This window comes from Euleptes europaea, chromosome 4 (genome assembly GCF_029931775.1).
Source record: "Euleptes europaea isolate rEulEur1 chromosome 4, rEulEur1.hap1, whole genome shotgun sequence".
NCBI classification, from domain to species: Eukaryota; Metazoa; Chordata; class Lepidosauria; order Squamata; family Sphaerodactylidae; genus Euleptes; species Euleptes europaea.
In genome coordinates, this window is record NC_079315.1 from 111,911,899 (window position 1) to 111,936,628 (window position 24,730).

Consider the following 24,730-nt stretch of genomic DNA (forward strand, 5'->3'; position numbering starts at 1 on the left):
GTCAGTTTCCTACTAGTTCCGGGACCAGCCTAGGGAAATGGTATCTTTAACTGTGCACCTGTCCCTCATAACTACTGACAGCATAGCCAGTGTCAGACAATTTATGAACAAAAAAAAAAAAGACCCCCAGATACTCACTAGAGCACCTGAGCTTCAAAATAGGCATAACCAGAAGGAAATGAAAGCAAGGAAGGCAGCAGGCTCTGAGATCCTATTATCACTCGCGGCTCTTTAAAGCGGAATGTTCTGTTTACGTTGGAAGCAGCTGCACAGAGAATATCTTGTCATTTTTAAAGGAGATTGCAATAGGATTTAAGGCTTGGGCAATCTAACCGTACGGAATTGCCTACTGTGGGGTCTTCTCGTGCCGGATATATTGCAGAGGGCTTGCATGTGATCCCCTGCCTATCTGACAGATTACGATCAGTATGGAGGGGCTTCAGAACGATTGGCAGAGCGATTCCTCTAGTACAGCTAGCAGTAATTCAAACTGCCAGCCAGATAAACCATGCACTAAGTACTGTTTTCTTAAAAGTCATGTACCACCCAGGAGGACCCATCACATTCTGCAGTCTCCACTGGTTCCTGTGGTACCCCTAAAAGTGCCATCCTGAGCAGAGTTACATCTGGGAGCCAGCGTGGTGTGCTGGTTAAGAGCGGTGGTTTGGAGCAGTGGACTCTGATCTGGAGAACTGGGTTTGATTCCCCACTCCTCCACACAAAGCCAGCTGGGTGATCTTGGGCTAGTCACATCTCTCTCAGCCTCACCTACCTCAAAGGGTGTCTGTTATAGGGAGGGGACGGGAAGGTGATCGTAAGCCGGCTAGATTCTTCCTTAAGTGGTAGAGAAAGTCGGCGTATAAAAACCAACTCTTCTTCTTCTTCTTCTTCATCCTTCGAAGCCCATTCACCTCAGTGGACCTCTCTGTGTTATGTCCTCTCAAGTTGCTTCTGACTTATGGTGACCCTATGAATTATGCACTGACCAGTATGGCCCAGGCTAGCCTGATCTGATCAAATCTCAGAAGCTAAACTGGGTTGTCCCTGGTTAGTATTGGGATGGGAGACCACCAAGGAAGTCCAGGGATGCTACCCAGAGGCAAACAATGACAAACCACCTCTGAACGTCTCTTGCCTTGAAAACCTTATGGTGACCCCGTGGCACAGAGTGGTAAGCTGCAGTGCTGCAGTCAAAAGCTCTGCTCACGACCTGAGTTCGATCCCAACGGAAGTGGGTTTCAGGTAGCCGGCTCAAGGTTGACTCAGCCTTCCATCCTTCCGAGGTCGGTAAAATGAGTACCCAGCTTGCTGGGGGTAAAGGGAAGATGACTGGGGAAGGCAATGGCAAACCACCCCGTAAACACAGTCTGCCTAGTAAACGTCGGGATGTGACATCACCCCATGGGTCGGTAATGACCTGGTGCTTGCACAGGGGACTACCTTCACCTTTAGTTTAGTACAGAAATGTAGTTCTCTTTCATTCATTATCAGTGAGTCCTTATCCTGTTCTTCATTGTTACCGGTACCCATTCCACAACTGTTTCATCAGTTGTACATTTCCACATTCAAACGTTAATCCTAAACCTTTGCTATAGAACAGGAATAAATATATAGAAATATCTGAAGTTCATTCTGTTCTTTATCCATCTTCAAAAGCCTCCCCTTTTTGTGTGTTCTTCTGCTTCCTTTCAGTACGAACGTTTATGTCAAGATCAGTTGGACTGTATAGGACAGAAGCTGTACATTATAACTCCATTTAAGCATCTGCTGCTCAAAGATATTCATTAAAGCTGGATCTCTCACTCCATCTTCTATTATGTTCCAGAGAGGTCATTCATTCCATTCTATTCATTGTAGTTGTTCAGCAAAAACTCTGATAACAAAAAAATAATAATTCTCAGCTCAGCAAAAGAAAGCAGTTGTACTCAAGATAATCTGCATTTGTATGTGGGTGGTTTTGTGGTGAATTTTAAATTAATGTTCTTCTTGATGTTTAAAGAGGCTTCTATTCATGCCATTAACCAGCAAGGTCAACTTAGAAAGAGACTGTCTACGCTTTAGAAGCATTAACTTCCTTAAAGATTTTTTTTTTGCCGTCAAGTCGCAGCCAATTTACGGTGACCCTGTTGGGTTTTCAAGGCAAGAGAGGTGGTTTGCCATTGCCTGCCTCTGCATAGCAACCCTGGACTTCCTTGGTGGTCTCCCATCCAAGTACTAACCAGGGCTGACCCTGCTTAACTTCTGAGGTCTGATGAGCTCAGGCTAGCCAGGGCTTTAAAAGGTAAAGGTAGTCCCCTGTGCAAGCATTAGGTCATTCCTGACCCATGGGGTGACGTCGCATCCCGATGTTTTCTAGGCAGACTATGGGGGTTATTGCACCAATAAATTTGTGCGTCCTCGCCACCCAACCCTTTAACCCGTTTAGGGAAATCCTCACCGCACTTCCCCCCACTGATGCTTTCAACACAAGTGCCAATATGTGACATTTCCCCAATGCACCAGGGTGAGCAGAATGATTTTTTTTTGGGGGGGGGAGTGGGGGAGCGCTGCCTCATTGTGCAGCTGTATTCTTTGTGCCAATGGCCCAACGTCCTTTTGTCCCTTCATCCTAACATTTTCCTCCCAGTGATAGACTCAAATGTTCTGTTAAAAAAAAAAAAATTACGGAGGAGATGGAAGGAAGTGAAATGGCTGCCTGGAAACACAAACTGGGACGAACTGGAGGGGGGTGGAGTCAGCGAGGGGAAACATGGGGAAAGTGGGTGTGGCCCCTGGGATTCGCAGCAACGTTCTTAGCCCTTCGCACCTGTGGAGAAAACATCATGGAGATGGAGCGTTCAAAAACATCGCCAGAAAAGGGTTTCTGGAAATGTGGGGTTTAAAAGGCCTGGAAAATGCTTGGGACACTTGGTGCAGTAAACCTCTATGTTTACGGGGTGGTTTGCCAGTGCCTTCCCCAGTCGTCTTCCCTTTACCCCATCAAGCTGGGTACTCATTTTACCAACCTCGGAAGGATGGAAGGCTGAGCCAGGGCTTTGGAAGCTTTAATTTGAACTGCACCAAATATTCCTGTGCAAACACTTTAAGCCTCAGTCATGGACCCTGATGTCTCCCATCAAACCTCTTTCTGTTCACCTCTTTCACTCTGGCTCAAAGACTTCTTGTCACTTGACTGGCGGCTTTTTTGCTGTCATTTTTCTTCAGAAAAGAAAAACTGTAAAAGTTACTTGATGCCGATTCGTATGATGTCAGCCAGTGAGGAATTATACCGTGAGCAAGATGCCACCATACCCCAACAGATATGAGTAGGAATGGAGATCTCTGAGCCTTCTATGCCAGTCAGAAGGTGGGAGGGATGTTGCAAAGAATGGAGTCAGGATGCAAAGATACTGTGCAAAATGTATTTTCCCGTCTTTAAGGTGCTACTGTACTCAAATCTTGGTCTTCTACTGCAACCCAACATGGCTACCTACATGAAACTAAATAAAATAACCAGTTCCTTATTGGCTTGTCATTTGAGCAACCTCAAAACATCTTCCAAGGTTAGGCTTGCCAACCTCCAGGTGGCGGCTGAAGATCTCCTGCTATTACAGCTGATCTCCAGACAATAGAGATCAGTTCCCCTGGAGAAAATGGCTGCTTTGGCAATTGGATTCTATGGCATTGAAGCCCCTCCACTCCCCAAACACCGCTTTCCTGAGGCTCCACCCCAAAAACCTCCCACCGGTGGCAAAGAGGGACCTGGCAACCCTATCCAAAGTTCTTGTGAAAAATAGGCTTTTGGTACACACAAAAATATATCTTGCCAGTTCAAAATTAATTGGAAGCCATTCTTTTCTTTAAAAAAAAATCAGAATCTTGTTTCCAGGCATCTGGGAAAGGTTACAACGGGAAGGTACTCTTTGTGATGTTCAATATGTTCTCTAATTGTGGGCTTATATCTCGGTGGCTGTTCATTTAAGACTGGCCACACCAAGCCGTTTCAATTCCATTCTGAAAAGCCTGAAAGCAGAGAGGAAAGCTTAAGGACACACACACACACACACACACACACACACACACACACACACCTTTAATTCCTGTAGGGCTCTAGAGAGAGATTTGATAGCATACAGAGCAAGAGGGAAACCTTCTAGGAACGCTGACTTCCAACCTTATTGAGCACAAGTATTACAATTTCCCTTGCTTAGAGGAGAATATTTTTAGATTCTTCCCTCCAGAGGCCTCACCAGAGTTTGGGGAGCCCCAGATGGATAAAGATTTAATGCTCCTCATCGACCCTGGAGGGTCTTCCCTTCCCCATGGTATATTGTGGCGTCAGAGATAACACATCCAAAAGAGGCCCCTCGGGCATTCTCCTCATTCTGCAGACGTTCTCCTTTTCGAGCCGCTTACAATAGCCATGAATGCCAGCGCGGGAAGTCATTCCACTCCGGTCCGTTCTCTGTTCAGCTCCGTCATGCCATCCGTTAAGTTGACGGCCCCAAAGCAGAACAGATACCATAAATGCATCACAGCTATCCGGCAACAGGCGATAGATGGGGACGGGTCCACACAACCCATTCATCACTCCTCAGTTAGTAATAACCCTGTACATTTTCATTTGTCTGCTGTTTAATTATGCACCGCAGGTGCCTTTCAATATACAGATTCGTCAGCACTGGCCATTCTTCATCTCTTACATTCGCATTCTGCTCCATGCCACATCTTCCTTTCCCACCTCTGCCTAGCGGAACAAAGCCCTGGCCTCCACCAGCACCACATGAATCATTTCTGGACTTCAGATAGCAAGTGGGGGGATCTTCTGAGTGATTTCTTATACAAAAAAACCCCTACAAACAGAAAACCTAACGTCAAGAAGGTTTCTTACTAACCTAACCTTACTCTGACAGGGCAGTTCTCTAGGTTTAGAGTCTTGTTTCCGCTTGCAGACAGGCAGTAGGTTTTTTTCCCCTTGCCCTTTCTCCAAGGAGCTCAGAATAGGATACATGGTTCTCCCCGGCTTTCTCTCTTTTCTCCTCACAAGAATCCTTTGGGGTAAGGTAGGCTAAGAGAAAGTGATTGGACAAAGTAATTTTTATCTGATGACGTGAGCTTTGACGCACAAAGGTTTATACCCTGGAAATTGTGTTGGTCTCGAAGGTGCTGCTGGACATAGGGTTGCCTGCTCCAGGTTGGGAAATACCTGGAGATTTTGGGGGTGGAGCCTGAAGAGGGTGGGGTTTGGATAGGGGAGGGACTTCAACGCCATAGAGTCCAATTGCCAAAGCAGCCCTTTTCTCCAGGGGAACTGATTTCGATCACCTGGAGATCAGTTGTAATAGCAGGAGATCTCCAGCCACCACCTTCAGATTGGCAACCCTAACCGGACACAAATTTTGTTCTGCTACTACAGATGAAAACAGCTACCCACCTGAAACTATCTGACAACCTACAAAACGTGGAGTTGGTCCTAAAGGGTCCTTTAAAGTTACTCCATGTGCCAGTGGTGAACTCACACAAAGAACAGCTCCCATACCCGCACTTTATTGCCCAGAGGGCTCTATAATCCAACACTGTGTCCACCCCACCGCACTCCACCACACCCGCTGACACCTTTTCTAGCGCCTGCCAAGTGTTTTGGGGAAGTGAGTGGAGCCTGGCTTCTGTTTGACTATTGGAGATTTGATTGGCTGGGCAGATCTATATCTTATATATATATTATATTATTATATTTATATATAAATAAAAATGTAAATGTTCGTTTGTTCAAAATCTTAAATCTCCGAAAGTTCTTCACCGATTGCTTTGAAATTTTGACACAACGTTGCATTCGAATACGCGCGTGTTTTTAGGTACCTATATTATATAGATGTCACACTTGTGACAGGTAAAAACATGCTTTTTTTGAAAATCAGCGCCATCTGTTGGACATCAAAGCAACACACGCTATCTTCTTAGATGCACCAGGAGGAACAGGTAAAACGTTCCTAATTAGACTGATTCTGGCAGCAATGCGATCCCAAAATGACATAGCCTTAGCTCTTGCGTCGTCCGGAATAGCTGCGACATTGCTACCAGGTGGAAGAACTGCTCGTTCCACTTTGAAATTGCCATTGAACATGCAATTCATTGAAACTCCCACGTACAACATTTCCAAAGCAACCCGCATGGGGTAAGTATTGCAGAAATGCATACTTATTGTTTGGGATGAGTGCACAATGGCGCACAAAAAATCGCTCGAGGCTCTTGATCGATCATTGCAAGATTTGCGTGGAAACATCAGACCATTTGGGAACGCATTAATATTGCTTTCAGGAGATTTCAGGCAAACATTACCTGTCATTCCTCGATCGACACCAGCGGTCGAAATAAATGCTTGCCTGAAATACTCTACTTTGTGGCGACAAGTAAAGAAATTAAGCATATTAGAAACGTGTGCTTTCTCTTTTCTTTCTTTTCCATTTCACCAGACTGGGCCACAGCAACGTGTGGCCAGGTACCGCTAGTTTAAAATAAAAATATTGCTTTGGCAGCAGCCACCACCACAGCTAGGGTTGCCAACCTCCAGGTAGCAGCTAGAGACCTCTCGCTCTCACAACTGATCTCCAGCGGACAGAGATGAGTCCCCCTGGAGAAAATGGCCGCTTTGGCCATTGGACTCTCTGGCATTGAAGTCCCTCCCCTCTCCAAACCCCGCCCTCCTCAGGCTCCGCCCCAAAAATCTCCAGGTGTTTCTCAACGTGGAGCTGGATCCCTGCTACTCCATATGAAGCTTCCCCTTTGTAGAAACCTGGCATGTCGGGAAGCAGGGTTCTAGCCTAGGTTTGTCCTGGACATTCTCGGTCTTCGTGGAGAAAGAGCCAGTCATCTGAAGAACCAGACCCTGTGAAAGATTAAAAGAGGCACTCGACGACTTCTCGTGCGCCTGAACCTTCCAGCTCTCCCCAAACACTTCCCTTTCAATTGTGTCTTCAGTCTGTCTCCCCCATTCTTCCCTCTCCTGTCTCTGTCCTCCTCCTCCTCCTCCCCTTCTTTATTCAGGGACTTGCTGTGTGCACCTTTTGGAGGATAACTCCCCATTAATGTCAGATGGAGCTATGCACCCAGTGTGGAAAGGGAGAATGGGCCCATTGGAGCGGAGCTAATTAGCCTCTTCTTGAGAAGTCAGGGCCTGTAATCTTGCCGGCATCAGACACTTGCTGTCAGTCAAGGTGCATCTTTAATTCCCAGGCAGGCAGAGACACCCTCAGCGCTCGGAGGAGCAAAGATCGCTCCAGGAGGGTTTCAAGGCCTAGGAAAAACACATCTTTTGCCTCTCCGGGAATGCTCAAGTCGGAGTGCCGCTTTGAAACCCCTCTCAGGGGTCCCTGCTCATAAAATATGCAAAAGGTGTTAACTGCCAGGGATCCCTCAAGGCGGTCTGCTGCCGGGAGAGAGAACAGGACATAATTTGTGGGGTGGGGGGGGGGAGAAGCTCTCTGGATGTTACTTCAGCAGAGTCAGTAGCGGCTTTGATTGGTTCAGTGTCTTCGAAAGAGCCTGCTAAGTAGGGTTGCCAGGTCCCTCTTCGCTACTTGCATTGTGGAAGCATCCATCAGGTATGTCTGCAACCAAGCCATGCCTAACCGGCCTCCAGGACCACCAGACATCTGTGCAAGGTTGTTGCATTCACCAATCAGTAAGGTTGCCAGGTCCCTCGTCATCACTGGTGGGAGGTTTTTGGGGTGGACCCAGAGAAGAGCGTGGTTTGGGGAGGGGAGGGGCTTCAATGCCATAGAGTCCAATGGCCAAAGTGGCCATTTTCTCCAGGTGAACTGATCTCTATCAGCTGGAGATCAGTTGTAGAAGTAGGAGATCTCCAGTTAGTACCTGGAGGTTGGCAACCCTACTGGTTGGGGTCTTTTCTAGTAGAAATTGGTTCCCCAATAGGGTTGCTAGCTCTGGGTTGGGAAATACCTGGAGATTTGGGGGGGTGGAGTCTGAGGTGGGCAGGGTTTGGAGAGGGGAGGGTCTTCGATTCCATAGAGTCCAATTGCCAGAGTGGCCATTTTCTCAAGGGGAACTGATTTCTATCCCCTGGAGATCAGTTGTAATAGCGGGAGATCTCCAGCCACCACCTGGAGGTTGGCAACCCTATTCTCCAAATAATCAGAGTTTGTTGAAGGTAGGGTAGCCACCCCTTTGGGAGCTTTGGAGACAGGTGGGAGATTCTGCAAACCAGTGTTCCTGACCCTGTGACATCATTCCCAGTCAAATACTCAGAAGGGATGTTACAATGGTATAAACCAAAGCTTCTTAAACTGTTTTTTAAAAATTTAAAATAAATTTCTTTATGATTTATTATCAGTAAATGTTTGATTTGTATACCTATTTAACATACCTATATACCCGGGGTCACGTAAAAATTTCTTGGGCGATTGCAAGTGGAAAAAGTTTAAGAAGTCCTGGTATAAACAATCATAGAGATTTGGGAAATCTCTAGAGTGCCACGTGCTGCCATGACATCATTTCTGGGAATGCAATGGGAAGTGACATCATAGTGTCACCTAATGCCAATGCCCCCCTTCTTTTTGCTCACGTTGTTCAATGGAGTGGCAGTGGGATCCCAAAGTATGGGGATAGGAGGTTGCCCACCATGGCAAGCAATTTGGCACCCTAGTCAATGGATGTGTGATCTACTGTGATCTAATACCTGAAGTGAATACACCGCTCTGCCTTTTTTTTTTTCTTTTTTTTTTTTTTGACCAGGGGAGACATTAGAGCTCAAAACGAGTTGAAAGAGGATGAGTTTAAAAGGACCAGGATCTCCAGGAAAGATCTGGGGCTTAGATTCATCTTTCATCCTGGCACAGATTATCATGTAAATTGAGGATGTCCAGCCACTGGACCGGAGTCAAATCTGTCTTTCAGTCAGTTCATAGCACCAATAGATGACTCTAATGGAACTCTGCCATCTGCTTTCACAGGGTTGCCATCCTCCAGGTACTAGCTGGAGATCTCCTGCTATTACAACTGATCTCCAGCAGATAGAGATCAGTTCACCCGGAGAAAATGGCCGCTTTGGCAATTGGACTCTATTTCATCGAAGTCCCTGCCCTCCCCAAACCCTGTCCTCCTTAGGCTCTGTCCCCAAAACCTCCCGCCAGTAACGAAAACATACCTGGCAACCCTAGCTGAGAACCTGGACATCCCTGATATAAATAACCACAAAGGAGTCATCTCTGGTAGCTGAAGCACGTTTTAAGTGGGGCTCAGCGTCATTCTTTCTCTTCTTGTAAAGATCCTCATTTATTTATCCTTTGCAGCAGAAGGCAGGACTTCCACTTCCTATGGCGAATTAAACAAAGGAACCATGAGAGGGCGGACTCTTGAGGGGGCGCAAAATTGCAGCCTCCAGAAGCAAACCAATTGCCTGTGCATCGGCTCTTATAGGTTCTCTGTTAAGTGGGAAATTAAGGAGGGAAGTAATAAAGTTATAAATGGAGAAACATCCTTGGGAACTGACCGGTACATTTTCTATGTGGCTGGCTGCCAACAGCAAGCTTGTTCCCCTCAGCCACTCGCTTTGGATATAATAAATTTAGCATTTAAATCACAGCCTGTGATGTGAAGGGCATAAATAGCGCGGTGGAAGGTAAACTCGTTATTTTCGCCTAACTTTTAATGGAAGGTGAGCATTGAAGTTTGGCTCCCTAGAGACTAAGGAGGGGGAGGGATCACCAGAGACTTAAAAACTTGCAGCTACCTTATATAACCATGGCTGCATGCCAATGTTCGATTCCCACAGATGTCTGTTATGGCCTTCCTGCTTTCCCCCGTCTTGGTTTTCCCATAAATTGCCTACAAAGGGAACGGGAGCTATACCAAACATCAGAGAAAAGTGTGTGTGTGTGTAGGGGGGAGAATACATTAAACAAATCCTTAATGCATTTCAACTGTATTCCCTTGAGCAATTTTTGCAGAGCTTGAGAAGGTGGAGAAAAGAGCAACCAAAATGATCAAGGGACTACAGCAACTGCCCTATGAGCAGCGGTTAAAACGCTTAGGGCTGTTTAGCTTGGAAAGAAGGCGGTTAAGGGGAGACATGATAGAGGTCTATCAAATTATGCATGGAGAGAGTGGACAGGGAGGAGCTTTTCTCCCTCTCTCATAATACTAGAATGCAGGGTCATTTGCTGACGCTGGAGGGTGAGAGATTCAAAACAGATGAAAGGATGTATTTCTTCATGCAACACATAGTTAAATTGTGGATCTCCCTGCTCCAGGATGTGGTGATGTCTGCCAATTTGGAAGACTTTAAGAGGGGAGTGGACATGTTAATAGAGGATAGGGCTATCTGTGGCTTCTAGTCATGATGTATACCTATTCTCTACAGGATCAGAGGAGCATGCCTATTATATTGGGTGCTGTGGAACCCAGGCAGGATGGTGCTGCTGCAGTAGTCTTGTTTGGGGGCTTCCTGGAGGCACCTGGTTGGCCACTGTGTGAACAGACTGCTGGACTTGATGTGCTTTGGTCTGATCCAGCATGGCCTTTCTTATGTAATGTTCTTAATGTTCATTTTTTAAGATCAGACACTAATTGCTCCTTTTTGCCATATGGAGGGATAACATGGAGAATATTTTAAATTTTGACTACAAAATTCTTTTTTTCCAATAGTTCTCTTGATGCATATGTGTCTCCTTTGCCATAATGTTGTTATTTGCTAAGACAGTGATCTTCAGCCTACGGATCAGAACCCTCAGGGAGGTCATGGAGCTACACCTGCTAGTTTGTGAGTCCCCAAAAGGCTGTTGTTTTTTTCTTCTTTTAGAAGACTTAAGTTCCCTGACCAGGGTTGCCAGGCAGACCCTGGAAACCAGCAGGAGGGCTGTGGGTAGGAATATGGGCTATGATGCTGGCTACAGCATAATGTTACTTCTGGTTAAAAAAAAAAAAAAGTAAGTGACATAGGTAGCTTTAGGAATTGCCTGAACCTCTATGGTAAAATCATATAGTTTCTGGTGATTCCTAGAGCTACCACATGTCACTTCCATTTTTTTACAGGAAGCAATGTGAGGCCACAGAGTGGCAGCAGGTAATGCGAGCAAGAAGCAGGGATCTCCTGCCCTCACCAGGGGATTGGGACCCTTATTCCTGACACCACCTTTCTGAGTGCCTTGCCTATTGTCCTGCAATTGACACAATGATGTTGTAACTCTGGCTCCTTTTCTGCCATATGACTGCGATGTCACATTCTTACAGCTTCCTGGGTTCCACACAGCTGCCTAGTCCCAGGTCTGAAAAGATTGAAGATAGGGTTGCCAACCTGCAGATACTAGCTTGAGATCTCCTGCTATTACAACTGATCTCCAGCCGATAGAGATCAGTTCACCTGGAGAAAATGTCGGTTTGGCAAATGGACTCTAGGGCATTGAAGTCCCTCCCCACCCCAAACCCCCCCCACAGGCTCCGCCCCAAAAACCTCCCACTGGTGGTAAAGAGGGACCTGGCAACCCTAATTGAAGACCATTGCACTAAGAAATCTGGAATAGAAATGTCATGGTTTCTCCGGTTCAATCCATCTGGAATGATGAGTAAGTCTACTGAGTCTGATGCAAGTATGACAAACTAAATTTGTTCCAGATCCACAGATCAGGAAGACCAATTAGTAGCCTGCCAGCTCTATCGAGCCCTTTAATCAAGGTTGGTGAAAAAAAGTTTACCTGCTATTTAACTCATGAGGAGGGAGGGGAAAATCCATTCCATTTGTGAAGAGATAGAGATGTTCCACACTTTAATATTGCATCTGTCTTTGCATTCTGTGTGTCATGCTCCAGCTAGATCTGAGTTCGTTTGCTCTGTAACTGTGAAGCTCTTTCTGCTGGATGATGCCAACTTCATTACAGTACCCGATCATGCATGATGGGGGTCAGTTTGTGGAGCAAAATACAACTTTTTCCGACAATCACAGAGCATTCAGTGAATGTGCTTAAGGGAAGCGGGTCGTGGTAGAAGGCCCTGCTCTTGGTATATACACATTCCATAGTCTGTCTGAACCATGGCCTGTATCCAAACATGCCATTCTGAAGATTAAGGCCCCCTCACTGCAGACTCTTGTTGTTCTGTTCTTGAGGGTCCATTGACTGCAGGAATGAAATTTTGGCTCAGAGGTAGGGTTGCCAGCTCCGGGTTGGGAAATACCTGGAAATGTTGGTGTTGGAGTCTGAGGAGGGTGGGGATTGGGAGGGGAGGGACTTCAATGTGGTATAATGCCACAGAGTTCACCTTCCAAAGCGGCCATTTTCTCCAGCTGAACTGATCTCTGTCGCCTTGAGAACAGCTGTAATCCCAGAAGATCTCCAGCCACCATCTGGAGGTTGGTAACCCTAGTTATTTCCTGATGTGAACCAGCATCTTCAATGAATGACTGCATGTGCTGACTTCTCACAGAGAAAATAATGCACCTATACTTTGGTTGCCTGGTCCCTCTTTGCCACCGACAGGAGATTTTGGGATGGAGGCTGAGGAGGGCAGCGTTTGGGGAGGGGAGGGACTTCAGTGCCATAGAGTCCAATTGCCAAAGTGGCCATTTTCTCCAGGGGAACTGATCTCTATCAGCTGGAGATCAGTTGTAATAGCAGGAGATCTCCAGCTAGTACCTGGAGGTTGGCAACCCTAAGTAAAGTACCTTAATATCTTTGTGATAGAAGTCAATGATGAGTATCCTATTATGGAACAATGCTAAGGACGTGGAATGATTATAAGCTGAGAGCTACATGGAAATATGCTGGTAAGAAAATAATATTCACATTCAGGGGTGAATAATTTATTGTCAGTTAGTTATAGTTATGGTGTATGTGTTTATTGTCATCAGCATATGAATGTTGGGACGAAAGGAAAGTGATGAAGTCAGACGACGAAACAGAAGATTTCTTCTAGAAGGCCATTTTTCATCTTGAGAATCCTTGGCTTTGAGTCTTCAAGGACTTCATATTATCTGCATTGTTTATTACCAATTGATGCAACCACAGCTGTTGAATGCTGTATACTTACCTGTGAATTTGTGAACTCACTTATGAGTTTATATAGGACTCGTTCATTTCCAGCAATTGTTAAGGATGATTTGTTTAAAATTTGATATTACAATTTAACACATGTTGTTTATCACTGTGGTCAGCCGGCGTATATTTACTAGTTGGATTGATTCCTGTTACATAGAGGTGCTGCTTTTTCACTACCTGGAGGGATGGCAACCGTAGGCACCAGCCACATAATGATGCCACTTCCAGTGAGCACCAGAAGTGACATCGACACGACACCAGCTGCCAGCAAGTTCCCCCCTACCCAACCCCATACCCTGCAGGTTGCCAGGGGGTACCTGGCAACTAGGTTTGCCAACCTCCAGGTAATAGCTGGAGATCTCCTGCTATTACAACTGATCTCCAGCCGATAGGGATCAGTTCACCTGGGGAAAATGGCTGCTTTGGCCATTGGACTCTATGGCATTGAAGTCCCTCCCCTCCCCAAACCCGTTCCTCCTCATGCTCTGCCCCAGAAACCTCCCGCCGGTGGCAAAGAGGGACCTGGCAACCCTACTGGCAACCCTAATGCAATGAGACTCAAGAAAGCCAGGACTGGAACTAGCTCTTTAGCTGTGACTTTGTAAGGACTCATTAAGGCAATCTGAGACTTTTACAAGACAGAGCAAGAATAAAGTGCCTAGCTACTTAAGAAAGAATAATTTTGTCTTTAAAAAAATGGCAAAACAAAAAGAGCTTTATTTTTCCTATTAGCAAATGTGTGGGATTTTTTGTTTGATTCAGAGATTGTAAAATACTTTGAGTTTCTTTATACCTGGATTTTTGGTACAATTAACATTTTAACAGTGCAGAAAATCTTCAACAGGCAATTAAAGTTCTGCATTTAAAACAATTAGGAAATCCATGTGTTAACAGAAGGGGGAGTGAGGAGGTGTCGTACAAATATTTCTATGGAAATATTACAAAAGAACTGCAAGAATTTCTTTATTTGGTCCAAGTTCCTTTGGAAGCTCTTCCTAGTGCACAGAAACATGTAACAGACTCATGCATGTGAAAAAGTAATAAAGTGCCCCTGAACATATTCAAATTGCATTTATTTCTACTCAAACATTCTCCACATTTTTCATGCTTTTTCCTGGTTCTGCTCCTGGGTCATCTATTAATTTCATTTATGAATTAAAACATTTACATTGTTCCTTTCCCCATGGTTCAATGCAGCTCGCAATACATAATTAAAACACCAAACAACAAGAAATCCCCCAATTTTGCCCCAAACCTAATAAAGCCTCATGATATGTAATTAAATGCCTTCAACTGGCGTGTGTGTGTGTGTGTGTGAGTGTGAGTGTGTGTGTAAAGTGCATCAAGTCGCAGCTGACTCACGGAGACCCCAGCAAGGGGTTTTCAAGGCAAGTGAGAAGTAGCGGTGGTTTGCCATTGCCTTCCTCTGCAGAGTCTTCCTCCAAGTACCAACCCTGCTTAGCTTTCCGAGATCTGGCAAGATTGGGCTATACCAGGGGTCGGCAAACTCATTAGTCAAAAGAGCCAAATATCAACAGTACAACGACTGAGATTTCTTTTGAGAGCCAAATTTCTTAAACTTAAACTATATAGGTAGGTACACTGTTTATTAACTTAATAAACTTTAATTAAAGTTTTAAGTCTTAATTAAACTATAGGTACACTGAATAAAACTTGATATCATACTTAATAGTGATCTTATTTATTGATAAAAATTAAATTGTAAGTCCCTGCCATTTCCCCCTCCCCGTCCGGAGTCCTCGTCTGGAGGCCAGGTCTACCGCCATAAAAGCCTATTGGTAGACCTAGCCTCCGGCTGAGTCCCATTGGGAGGCCAGGTCTACCCACTGGCTGTCTTGGCAGTAGACCTGGCCTCTGGAGGCCCATAGAAGCCAATTGGTAGACCTGGCCTCTGAAGGGGGACTTTTTCCCCTCCTCGGAGTCCAGGTCTACCAACAAGAAAGCCAGTGGGTAGACCTGGCCTCCCAATGGGACTCAGCCGGAGGCCAGGTCTACCAAAGGAAGCCCGCCCCGCCCAACAGCTGATAGGCGGGCAGGGCGGGCCAGGAACTGCCGAGCCGCCCGCCCAGCAATTGCACGGCTAGAGGGGAGCGGAGGCTTTAGCCTCCCAACCATTGAGGGCAAGGGAAAGGGGGACCCGGCCATTCTCCACGGCGGGGGGGGGGGGAGAGAGACAGTGCACCCGCTCACCTGCTCTCTCGCGCTCACGCGCTTGCTCTCTCAGGCGCGCCGGCTCCACAACCCGGCTGCCGGCGCAAGCAGGCGCGAGAGCAGGGGCTCTGAACCAAGTTTGGAGAGCCACACTCAACAGGCCAAAGAGCCGCATGCGGCTCGGGAGCCGCAGTTTGCCGACCCCTGGGCTATACCATGCCAGCTTCCCTCTTGCTTTCAACCGACACTCCATTAAACGTCCTGGTGAATCAAACAGTCTTATACCATTTTCTAGAAGTTTCCAAGGATGGCATTCTCCTCACCATTCTTCTCAAGGAGCCCATTCCTTAAGGTCAAAGCAACCACCAAAAGGCCCTTGTGGATGCCAGGTGAGAACAAACAGAATGTAGCAATCTGATGACATAAGAACAGAAGAAAGGTCATGCTAGATCAGACCAAGGCCCATCAATTCCAGCAGTCTGTTCATCACAGTGGCCAACCAGGTGCCTCTAGGAAGCCCACAAACAAGATGACTGCAGCAGCATTATTGGGCCTGTGTTCCACAGCACCTAATATAATAAGCATGCTTCTCTGATCCTGGAGAGAATAGGGATGCATCATCATGACTAGTATCTACTTTTACTAGTAGCCATGGCTAGCCCTCTTCTCCAAGAACATGTCCACTCCCCTCTTAAAGCATTCCAAGTTGGCAGCCATCACCACATCCAGGGGCAGGGAGTTCCACAATTTAACTATGCGTTGGGTGAAGAAATACTTCCTTTTATCTGTTTTGAAATCTTTCACCCTCCAGCTTCAGCAGATGACCCCACATTCTAGTATTATGAGAGAGGGAGATGGCACAGGAGGACATGTGGTGAGACAGTCCTTCAGACACTAGGATTACTAACCTCCGGGTAGGTTCTGGATATCAGTTCCCCTAGAGAAAATGGCAACTTTGAAGAGCGGACTCTGGCATTAGCCCCTATTGAGCTCCCTCCTCTCCCCAAAATCTGCCCTCCCCAGGCTCCGCCCCCAGATCTCTAGAAGTTTCCCAACCCGGAGTTGGTTACCCCATTTGGGTCTAGGCCCTGAAAGACTTTAAAGTTAAGAACCTAAGAACCTAAGAAGAGTCATGCTGGAGCAGACTAAAGGCCCATTCAGTCCAGCATTCTGTTCACACAGAAGCCGACCGGCTGCCTCTAGGAAGCTCACAAGCGGGATGACTGCAACAGCATCATCCCCCCCTAGGGTTGCCAACCTCCAGGGACTAATGGAAATGAACCGCAAGAGCTCAATGATAATTCAAAGCATAACTATATTAAACATTGTAATAAAGATACAAACAAGTGATCAGGTGTGGACACCCTTAATTGAGAAGCCACATTTACTTACCCTTAGCCGTCAGGCAATAAGAAGACATTATTTTTATATCTTACAGTTTATGAACCTTGATAAGCTCTTGTGCGACATTGCTTGTTATAAGAACAATGTGTATATGTATATATTGTTTGTTCTTGTGTTGTTGTTGAAGATTTGTTTAGTTCACAATTAAGGGTGTCCACACTTGATCACATGTTTGTATCTTTATTACAATGTTTAATCTAGTTATGCTTTGAATTATCATTGAGCTCTTGCTGTTCATTTCTGTTAGCTATACTAGCTACAGCACAGGTGTTTTCTTTTTGCCAGCCAACCTCCAGGGACTAGCTGGAGATTTCCTGCTATTACCACTGATCTCCAGCCAATAGAGATCAGTTCACCTGGAGAAAATGGCCGCTCTGGCAATTGGACTCCATGGCATCGAATTCTCTCCCCTCCCCAAATCTCACCCTCCTCAGGCTCCACCTCCAAAACCTCCCTCTGGTGGTGAAGAGGGACCTGGCAACCCTATCCCACTCGTGCTCCCCAGGAAAGATACAAAGAAGAAAACTGCCTCTGGTACTGGTACCATAGAATCATAGAACCATAGAGTTGGAAGGGACCACCAGGGTCATCTAGTCCAACCCCCTACACAATGCAGGAAATTCACAACTGCCTCCCCCCGCACACCCCCAGTGACCCCTACTTCATGCCCAGAAGATGGCCAAGATGCACTCCCTCTCATGATCTGCCTAAGATCATAGAATCAGCATTGCAGACAGATGGCCATTCAGCCTCTGCTTAAAAACCTCCAGGGAAGGAGAGCTCACCATAATTTGACCAGTAGCTATTTTGACCAGTAGCCATTGATAGATCATAACTAGCACCTTGAATTGAACTCAGCAGAAGTAAACCGGCAGCCAATGCCCAATAATGAACAGCAATGCCCAACACACAGCAACCAGATGCAGAACTATTAAGTAGATTCGCTATCACTTTCGTCTCCATTGTAAGGACGTCAACTATTCTTCAAGATAGTCTTTGCTTTCAGAATAAGCCATTGTTCCCCATTTCATTGCTTTTTTAAACATTCACATATTTGTTAAAGGTTTTGGATCGCAGCATTTTACTGTTGGTTTTTCAGATTTGTTTGCCTCATATACATGTGGTGTATAGGTTTATGTGAGCATTGTGTGGCATTTATATATGCAATGCGTAACGGAATGTGAAGTGTATGGAACTCATTTAGTAGCATACACACAACATTTCAAAATGCAGATGTTGCATTGAGGGAGGGGCGGTGCCAGCGACACACACAAAAGCATAAAATTTAAATGAAGAATTACAAGTTTGGTTTACACAAAGGAGCAAGGAAACCAAAACAGTGATTTTTTTCAAGACAAAAAAAGCCGAGAGGAGAAATTCAAAACCATCCCTATTCTATATACTTGAACAGCTGCCAAACATTCACCAATCATTTGAGGTAGACAAATATTTGAAATCTTAACAATATCGTGTTTGTAGCTAATAGTTAACAGTGCAGGATAACTGACACACAATAGTATTTGTTATCTGACAGTTCATGAGATTCCATACCTGACGCCTGCCAAAACAGTTGAGAGAGGCCAGCAGCCTAAAGCGGGGGAATTCTAATTTAAAGTCTGTATTCAGAATTTGACCACCAAAGTTAGAAAATGTGTACTGTATTGAATACTTGTGACTATTCCCTCTGGTGCTTCTCAGTACAGTTGCCAGGGTCCCCCTGGCCACCAGTGGGGAATGGGGAGGGGGGTAGAGTTGCCAGCTCCAGGTTGGGAAACTCCTGGAAATTTTGGGGTGGAGCCTGGGGAGAACAGGGACCTCAGCATGGTACAATGTCACAGACTCCGCCCTCCAAAGCATCCATTTTCTCCAGGGGAACAGATCTCTGTAGTCTGGAGATGAGCTGTAATTCCAGGGGATCCCCAGGTCCCACCTGGAGAGTGGCATATCTACTTCTTATGGTATTAGCCTGTATCCCATCACTCCGTTAAAAGGTTAGAAACTTTCCTCCAGTGGAAGAGCCACTGAAGTTGGAGGAAGGCTGTTTAGGCTGAGAAACATCCACCCACCTGTTTTGCCCCCCCCCCAATTGTCTTCCATAGGCCATCTCAGAGTTTTTATGATCCCTGCAATGGTCCCAGTCAATCTCAACTTCTGAATCTCAGTGCTAGGAGTCAACCTTCTGGGGGAGGACTTGGTTCCTATACACTGATTGTTGGTCCTCCAGGACAAAAGGTTGGTCATTGTAAGGCAGGATGCTAGATTAGATGGACCACTGGCCTAATGCAGCAGGGAAACTCTTATCACGATACCATCCAACTCATCTCTCTCCTCTGGCTTTTCACTCCCTACCCTTGCCTTGTTCGTCTTACCTTCTGGTTTTGTAAGCTTGAGGGCTGGGCTTATATATCTGAATAGACCAGTGTCCTTCTGAGAGCCAATTGTCTGAAAAGTTGGCTATAGATATCATGTGAATGGTATACTTGCTTGCCGTATAGAAAATTTGATGAAAAATTACTCCACATGTATCTTGGGTGTTGGCTTTCAGAGTTCTTCCAGACCAATACTTCCATACTTCTGAGCCTTCTTTTTCTCAAGAAGAGGTCTGTGAATCCTTGAAAACTTGGCCCTGAAGGGTATTTTGATTTACATCTGGGTTATTGGGGGGGAAGGGGGTGACCTCAGTGGCCCAGGCTAGCTCGATCTTGTCAGAACTTGGAAGCTGGCAGAGTCGACCTTGGTTAGTACTTGGATGGGAGACCACCAAGGAAGTCCAAGGCTGCTATTCAGGGGCAGGCAATGGCAAACCACCTCTGAACATCTCTTCCCTTGAAAACCCTACAGGGTTGCCCTAAGTCAGCTTCAATTTGGCGGTACCTTCCACCCCCATTTGACAGTGTCTAAACATTCCCCCTGGCGTACAGTGGTAAGCTGCAGTACTGCGGTCCAAGCTCTGCTCACAACCTGAGTTTGATCCCGACAGAAGTCGGTTTCAGGTAGCCTGCTCCAGGTTGACTCAGCCTTCCATCCTTTTGAGGTCAGTAAAATGAGTACCCAGCTTGTTGGGTGGCCACCCTGTAAACAAAGTCTGCCTAGTAAACGTCGGGATGTGATGTCACCCCATGGGTCAGTAATGACCCAGTGCTTGAACAGGGGATTACCTTTACCTTTTTAAACATTCTCCTTTGCCATCAGAAATGCATTTCATTGGCACTGACAATTGGTAAACATTTGCAGTTCCCTTTTCAAAGGCTAAGTAAGTAAGTGCCCAACAGAAGGCTATTTTACACGTGCCTCCCATGTCAAGAATCTAATAATTCAAAAGCCTCTCTCGGTGTGTGTTTTCTGCCTCGTAACATATGGGCACATATCATCGCAATATTCAGAGCGCCCGGTTGCCTGCAAACATAGAGAGTTCCCTTCGCTCCACATTAAATCAATATAACTATAAAAAAAAAACCCTCCGTCTTCATCCTACTGCGCCGTGTAAAATTAACGTTTTTAGGTAACAAGGCATTTTGCAGATGAATCCTTCCAAAGCACATCAAAGAATCAGAGCTGACTTAGAAGTCTCCTGAGCCTGACGGAACCACAGCTGTCGATCGAAACAATTTATTAAAGCCAGAGCAAAGATACTCCTGGGAAGAGCTGAGCTCTCTCCGTATTATTTTACTACCCCGACTCTGTGCCAGTGCTTATTTTGGATTGAAGCCTCTCCGCCTTCCCTTTCTTCTATGAAAGCCTAACTGAAGAAGGTGCAGCGAAAAGAGGTTTTTCGGGGCTTTATGTGTGCTGGTTATATAACCTGGATAGCAACAAAGATAGCTCCTGTTTTTGAGGGAACCCCCCCCCCCGGCACCTGGCCTAATAGAGCCAATTCGCACACTGCACATGGGTTTCCCCAACGGGTCAAATCACATCCCCAGTACCAGCGCAGGTCAGGAAAATTGTGTGTGTTTCGGGGGGGAGGAGGCTAAAGTGCCTTCTCCTTGCATTCCACAGTCACAGTCTGAATTAGGCACTATAGATATGGGAATTCAGAGAAACCGGTGACTCGTGTGACTGTAGGGTTGCCAACCTCCAGGTACTACCTGGAGATCTCCTGCTATTATAACTGATCTCCAGCCAATAGAGATCAGTTCGCCCAGAGAAAATGGCCGCTTTGGCCATTGGACTCTATGGCATTGAAGTCCTTCCCCTCCCCAAAGCCTGCCCTCCTCAGGCTCCGCCCCAAAAACCTCCCGCTGATGGTGAAGAGGCAACCCTATGTGACTGTGACACAGGACACAGGGTGGGGACCCCAGGGATAGGGTTGCCAGGTCCCTCTTGCAGCCATGAGAGACCTCCCATCTGGGTCACAGCTACGGCGTGGGCAGGGAAGGGGTTTAGCCTTTCTACCCCTACCTGGTTTTGAAACCAACCCTCTCCTTTTCAACAGCCTTAGCTCTACAAATGAAAGGAGACACACCTAAGGTTCCCATTTTGATATGGGAAATGCCTGGCAATTTGGGGGTGATTCCTGGGGAGGGCCAAGATTGGGCAAGAGAGGGATCTCAGCAGGGATATGATGCCCTAGAGGCTACCCTTTGAAGCTGCCATTTCCTCCAGGAGAACTGATCTCTGCCATCTGGAGATCAGCTGTAATTTTGGGAGATCTCCAAGCCGCCTCCCTCAGAGGTTGGCAGCTTAAGACACATGTCCATTCTTTGTATAAGTTTTGTTATTTCCACGGTTAAGACAGCGTGGGGGTAGGGAGTAGTTTTTCATAGGCTTAAGTGCATTGGGTAATGATAAAAATCCTTCCTGTATACCACGGGTGTGGTGCAAATCTGGGTCTCACACTACTGCTATTTCCTTTTGAAAACTGCTATGAAGATCTGATCATGGATCATCTAGGTGGGGAATGTCAGGCCCGGGGGCCATCTAAGGCCCGTGAAATCATTTGGTCTGGCCCTTCGTGGGTCCTGGAAGATCTCTAGCTTAGAAGGATCTAAGACTGGCGATCCGCTCCCTCCCGCCGACAGGAATAGCCTCTGTTCAAGGCAGATGTGAGTTTGTTTTGCTGAGAAAAGGTACCTTTTTCCCCCTTGCAGAAGAGTCATTAGCTATGTTGCTGCTGGGACCGCCCAAGGAACTGTGTTAACCCTTTCCCACCCGGGCCGTGGAGAAATGTATTCCCTCTGTACTACAAGAGGGCTGGGGGCGGACGTGGCGACAATGGAGGGGTTAAAGGGGGAGGGCCAGAATACAGAGGGGGGAGTTCTTAGCCAGTGTGTCCTCATTTCATCCCTGCAGGCGGAGGTAGCAGGAGCCGGCTGTAGAATCCGGCCCCAACCATGCGGAGCAGGAGCAACTCCGGCATGCAGCTGGACGGCTATGCCCAGCTGGTGCAACAGACCATCCTGTGCCACCAGGTGGGCGAGTGCACCACCGGTTGGATGCCTGCCTGCTTGCCCGCAACGATGGGGGGGGTCATCTGGGTCTGCTGCCTGCTTGGGGCTTGGTCGGATAATTTTAAAGTTTGATCATTTTGTATGGCCCATGAATGATGTTATAAATATCCAAATGGCCCTTGGCCGAAAAAAGATTCCCACCCCTGCCCTAGGATCAGAGCTGCAGCAAAGTGGCTTTGATTCAGTGTAGGGCTCAGAATGTGACTTGATTGAAAAGGTTTGGTGTGTTTGTTCAAAGGACCCCACACACACACACACACACACACAAACCCCTGTGTAAAACACACTTCAATTAAAATAATTTATTCCAATTAACATAATGGAGTCCTATATCTGAGATATAAACAGAATGCAACACTTTAATAAAGAAGTAATAAACACAATTCTACTTAACATAAAACAATCTAAAGAGGTTATATGCATTAACTGTAAAACAGAACACCATCTGACCCAGACCCTTCAGCTATTTTATTCCGTTTATTTATAATCTGCCTCTCCTGCTGAGACACAAATCACAACACTGAGAGGAATCTTAGCGGCTTTTTCAGTATTTAAATTGATATTGTAACATTTAAAGATTTGGGGAATGTAAATGCCTTGATCCAGGACTGGCATCAACATGTCCCGAGGTGTGGCAGCCCAGAAGTTCTGGTGGGACCTGCTTTGGGTTCCCAACCTCCAGGTACCAGCTGGAGATCTCCTGCTATTACAACTGATCTCCAGCCAATAAAGATCAGTTCACTTGGAGAAAATGGCCGCTTTGGCCATTGGATTCTATGGCACTGAAGTCCCTCCCCTCCACAAACCCCGCCCTCCTCAGGCTCCTCCCCCAAAATCTCCAGGTATTTCCCAACCACAGCTGGCAACCCTACACCCGCTGTTGCCAGCTACACATGTTCCTGTCTGCACATGGACAGTAGCAATTATGGTTGTGCAAAAAAAAAAGAAAATCAGTAAATTTCTGAATTATTGGGCCCGGTTTTTTGGGGGGGAAACCTGAAATAAGCCAAATACCCTTACCGGTAAAAATGGGCATTTGGCTTATTTTCAGGTTTCCAAAATAAATTCGGCCCTGGGGTGGGTCATTTTTCGAGGTAGACCCCCCAAATTTGCAGCATAGCTTGAAGGGACTCTCCTTGCACGAACCCCAAAGTTTGGTGAAGATTGGGTCAGGGGGTCTGATTTTATGGGGCCCTGAAGGGGTCGCCCCCCTTCATTAATAGACATTGTGAAGTTTGCAATGTTTTTCAATGGAGGGTGGTGACCCATTCCAGACCCCATGAAATCGGACCCCCTGACCCAATCTTCACCATAAGAACATAAGAACATAAGAAAGGCCCTGCTGGATCAGACCAAGGCCCATCACTTCCAGCAGTCTGTTCACACAGTGGCCAACCAGGTGCCTCTAGGAAGCCACAAACAAGACGACTGCAGCAGCACCGTCCTGCCCGTGTTCCACCGCACCCAAAATAATAGGCATGCTCCTCTGATACTAGAGAGAACAGGTATGCAGCATGACCAGCATCCATTCCGACTAAAAGCTATTAATACCCCTTTCCTCCATGAACATGTCCACTCCCCTCTTAAAGCCCTCCAAGCTGGCAGCCATCACCACATCCTGGGGCAGGGAGTTCCACAATTTAACTATGTGTTGTGTGAAAAAATACTTCCTTTTATCTGTTTTGAATCTCTCACCCTCCAGCTTTAGCAGATGACCCCGTGTTCTAGTATTATGAACACCAAACTTTGGGGTTCATGCAAGGAGAATCCCTTCAAGCTACGCTGTGAATCTGGGGGCTCTATTTTGAAAAAATGCCCTCCTGGACCCAAAAAAGCCAAATAATTATTCGGCTTTTCCTAAAATTGCCTATTGGGCTTTAACTTTCTCCCCAGGTTTGTGCATTTGGTAAACCTGAACTGGAAATTTACCGAAATGGCTAATTACGGGTTTATTTTTGGTTCAGATTGATCGATATGCACAAGCCTAGTAGCAATGTTCCTGGCAGTCACAGGAGCAGCACTCCCAACTGCATGCATCACCCAGTGTAGGCAGAGGAAAGGGCATGTGGACAGTGCAGGTGGCTGTAAGCACAGGTGGTGGCCGGGAGGGCTATTGAATGGGTGGGGCAGAGGGGGATGCCTGGGCACTCTCTGCTCAACCACCCCCAAATCTAGAACTAGCCCTACCTTGGTCAATTTCATTTCCATGTCCAAGGCTTGGAGCTGCCCTCCTCCAAACCAATAAACTAAGAAACTCACCCAAAGATGAAACTGACCAAGGCTTATTGAACAACTGAAATCCTTGGGTCGATTTCGACTGTCAATTTAGGCCCGTTTCAGGAGGGTCGCCGTTTGGTTTGCAGTAAAAGGGCTAGATTTCAAGCCCAGGAGCATCTTAGAAACCAAGAAGATTCTTGGGGATTAAGCTTTGGAGAGTCAAAGCTCCCTTTGTCTGATGAAGGGAGCTTTGACTCTGGAAAGCTTACACTCTGGAAATTTTGTTCGTCTTCTAAGGCACTACTGGACTTTGAAAGGGCATCTCGAGCTTAAGAACCACTTTCAGAAATTAGAACCCTGCCCCCCACCTTGAAGAAAATATTCCTGGTTATAGATCCCTGATCGAAGAAGAAGGAGGAGGAGGAGGAGGAGGAGGAGGAGGAGGAGGAGGAGGAGGAGTTG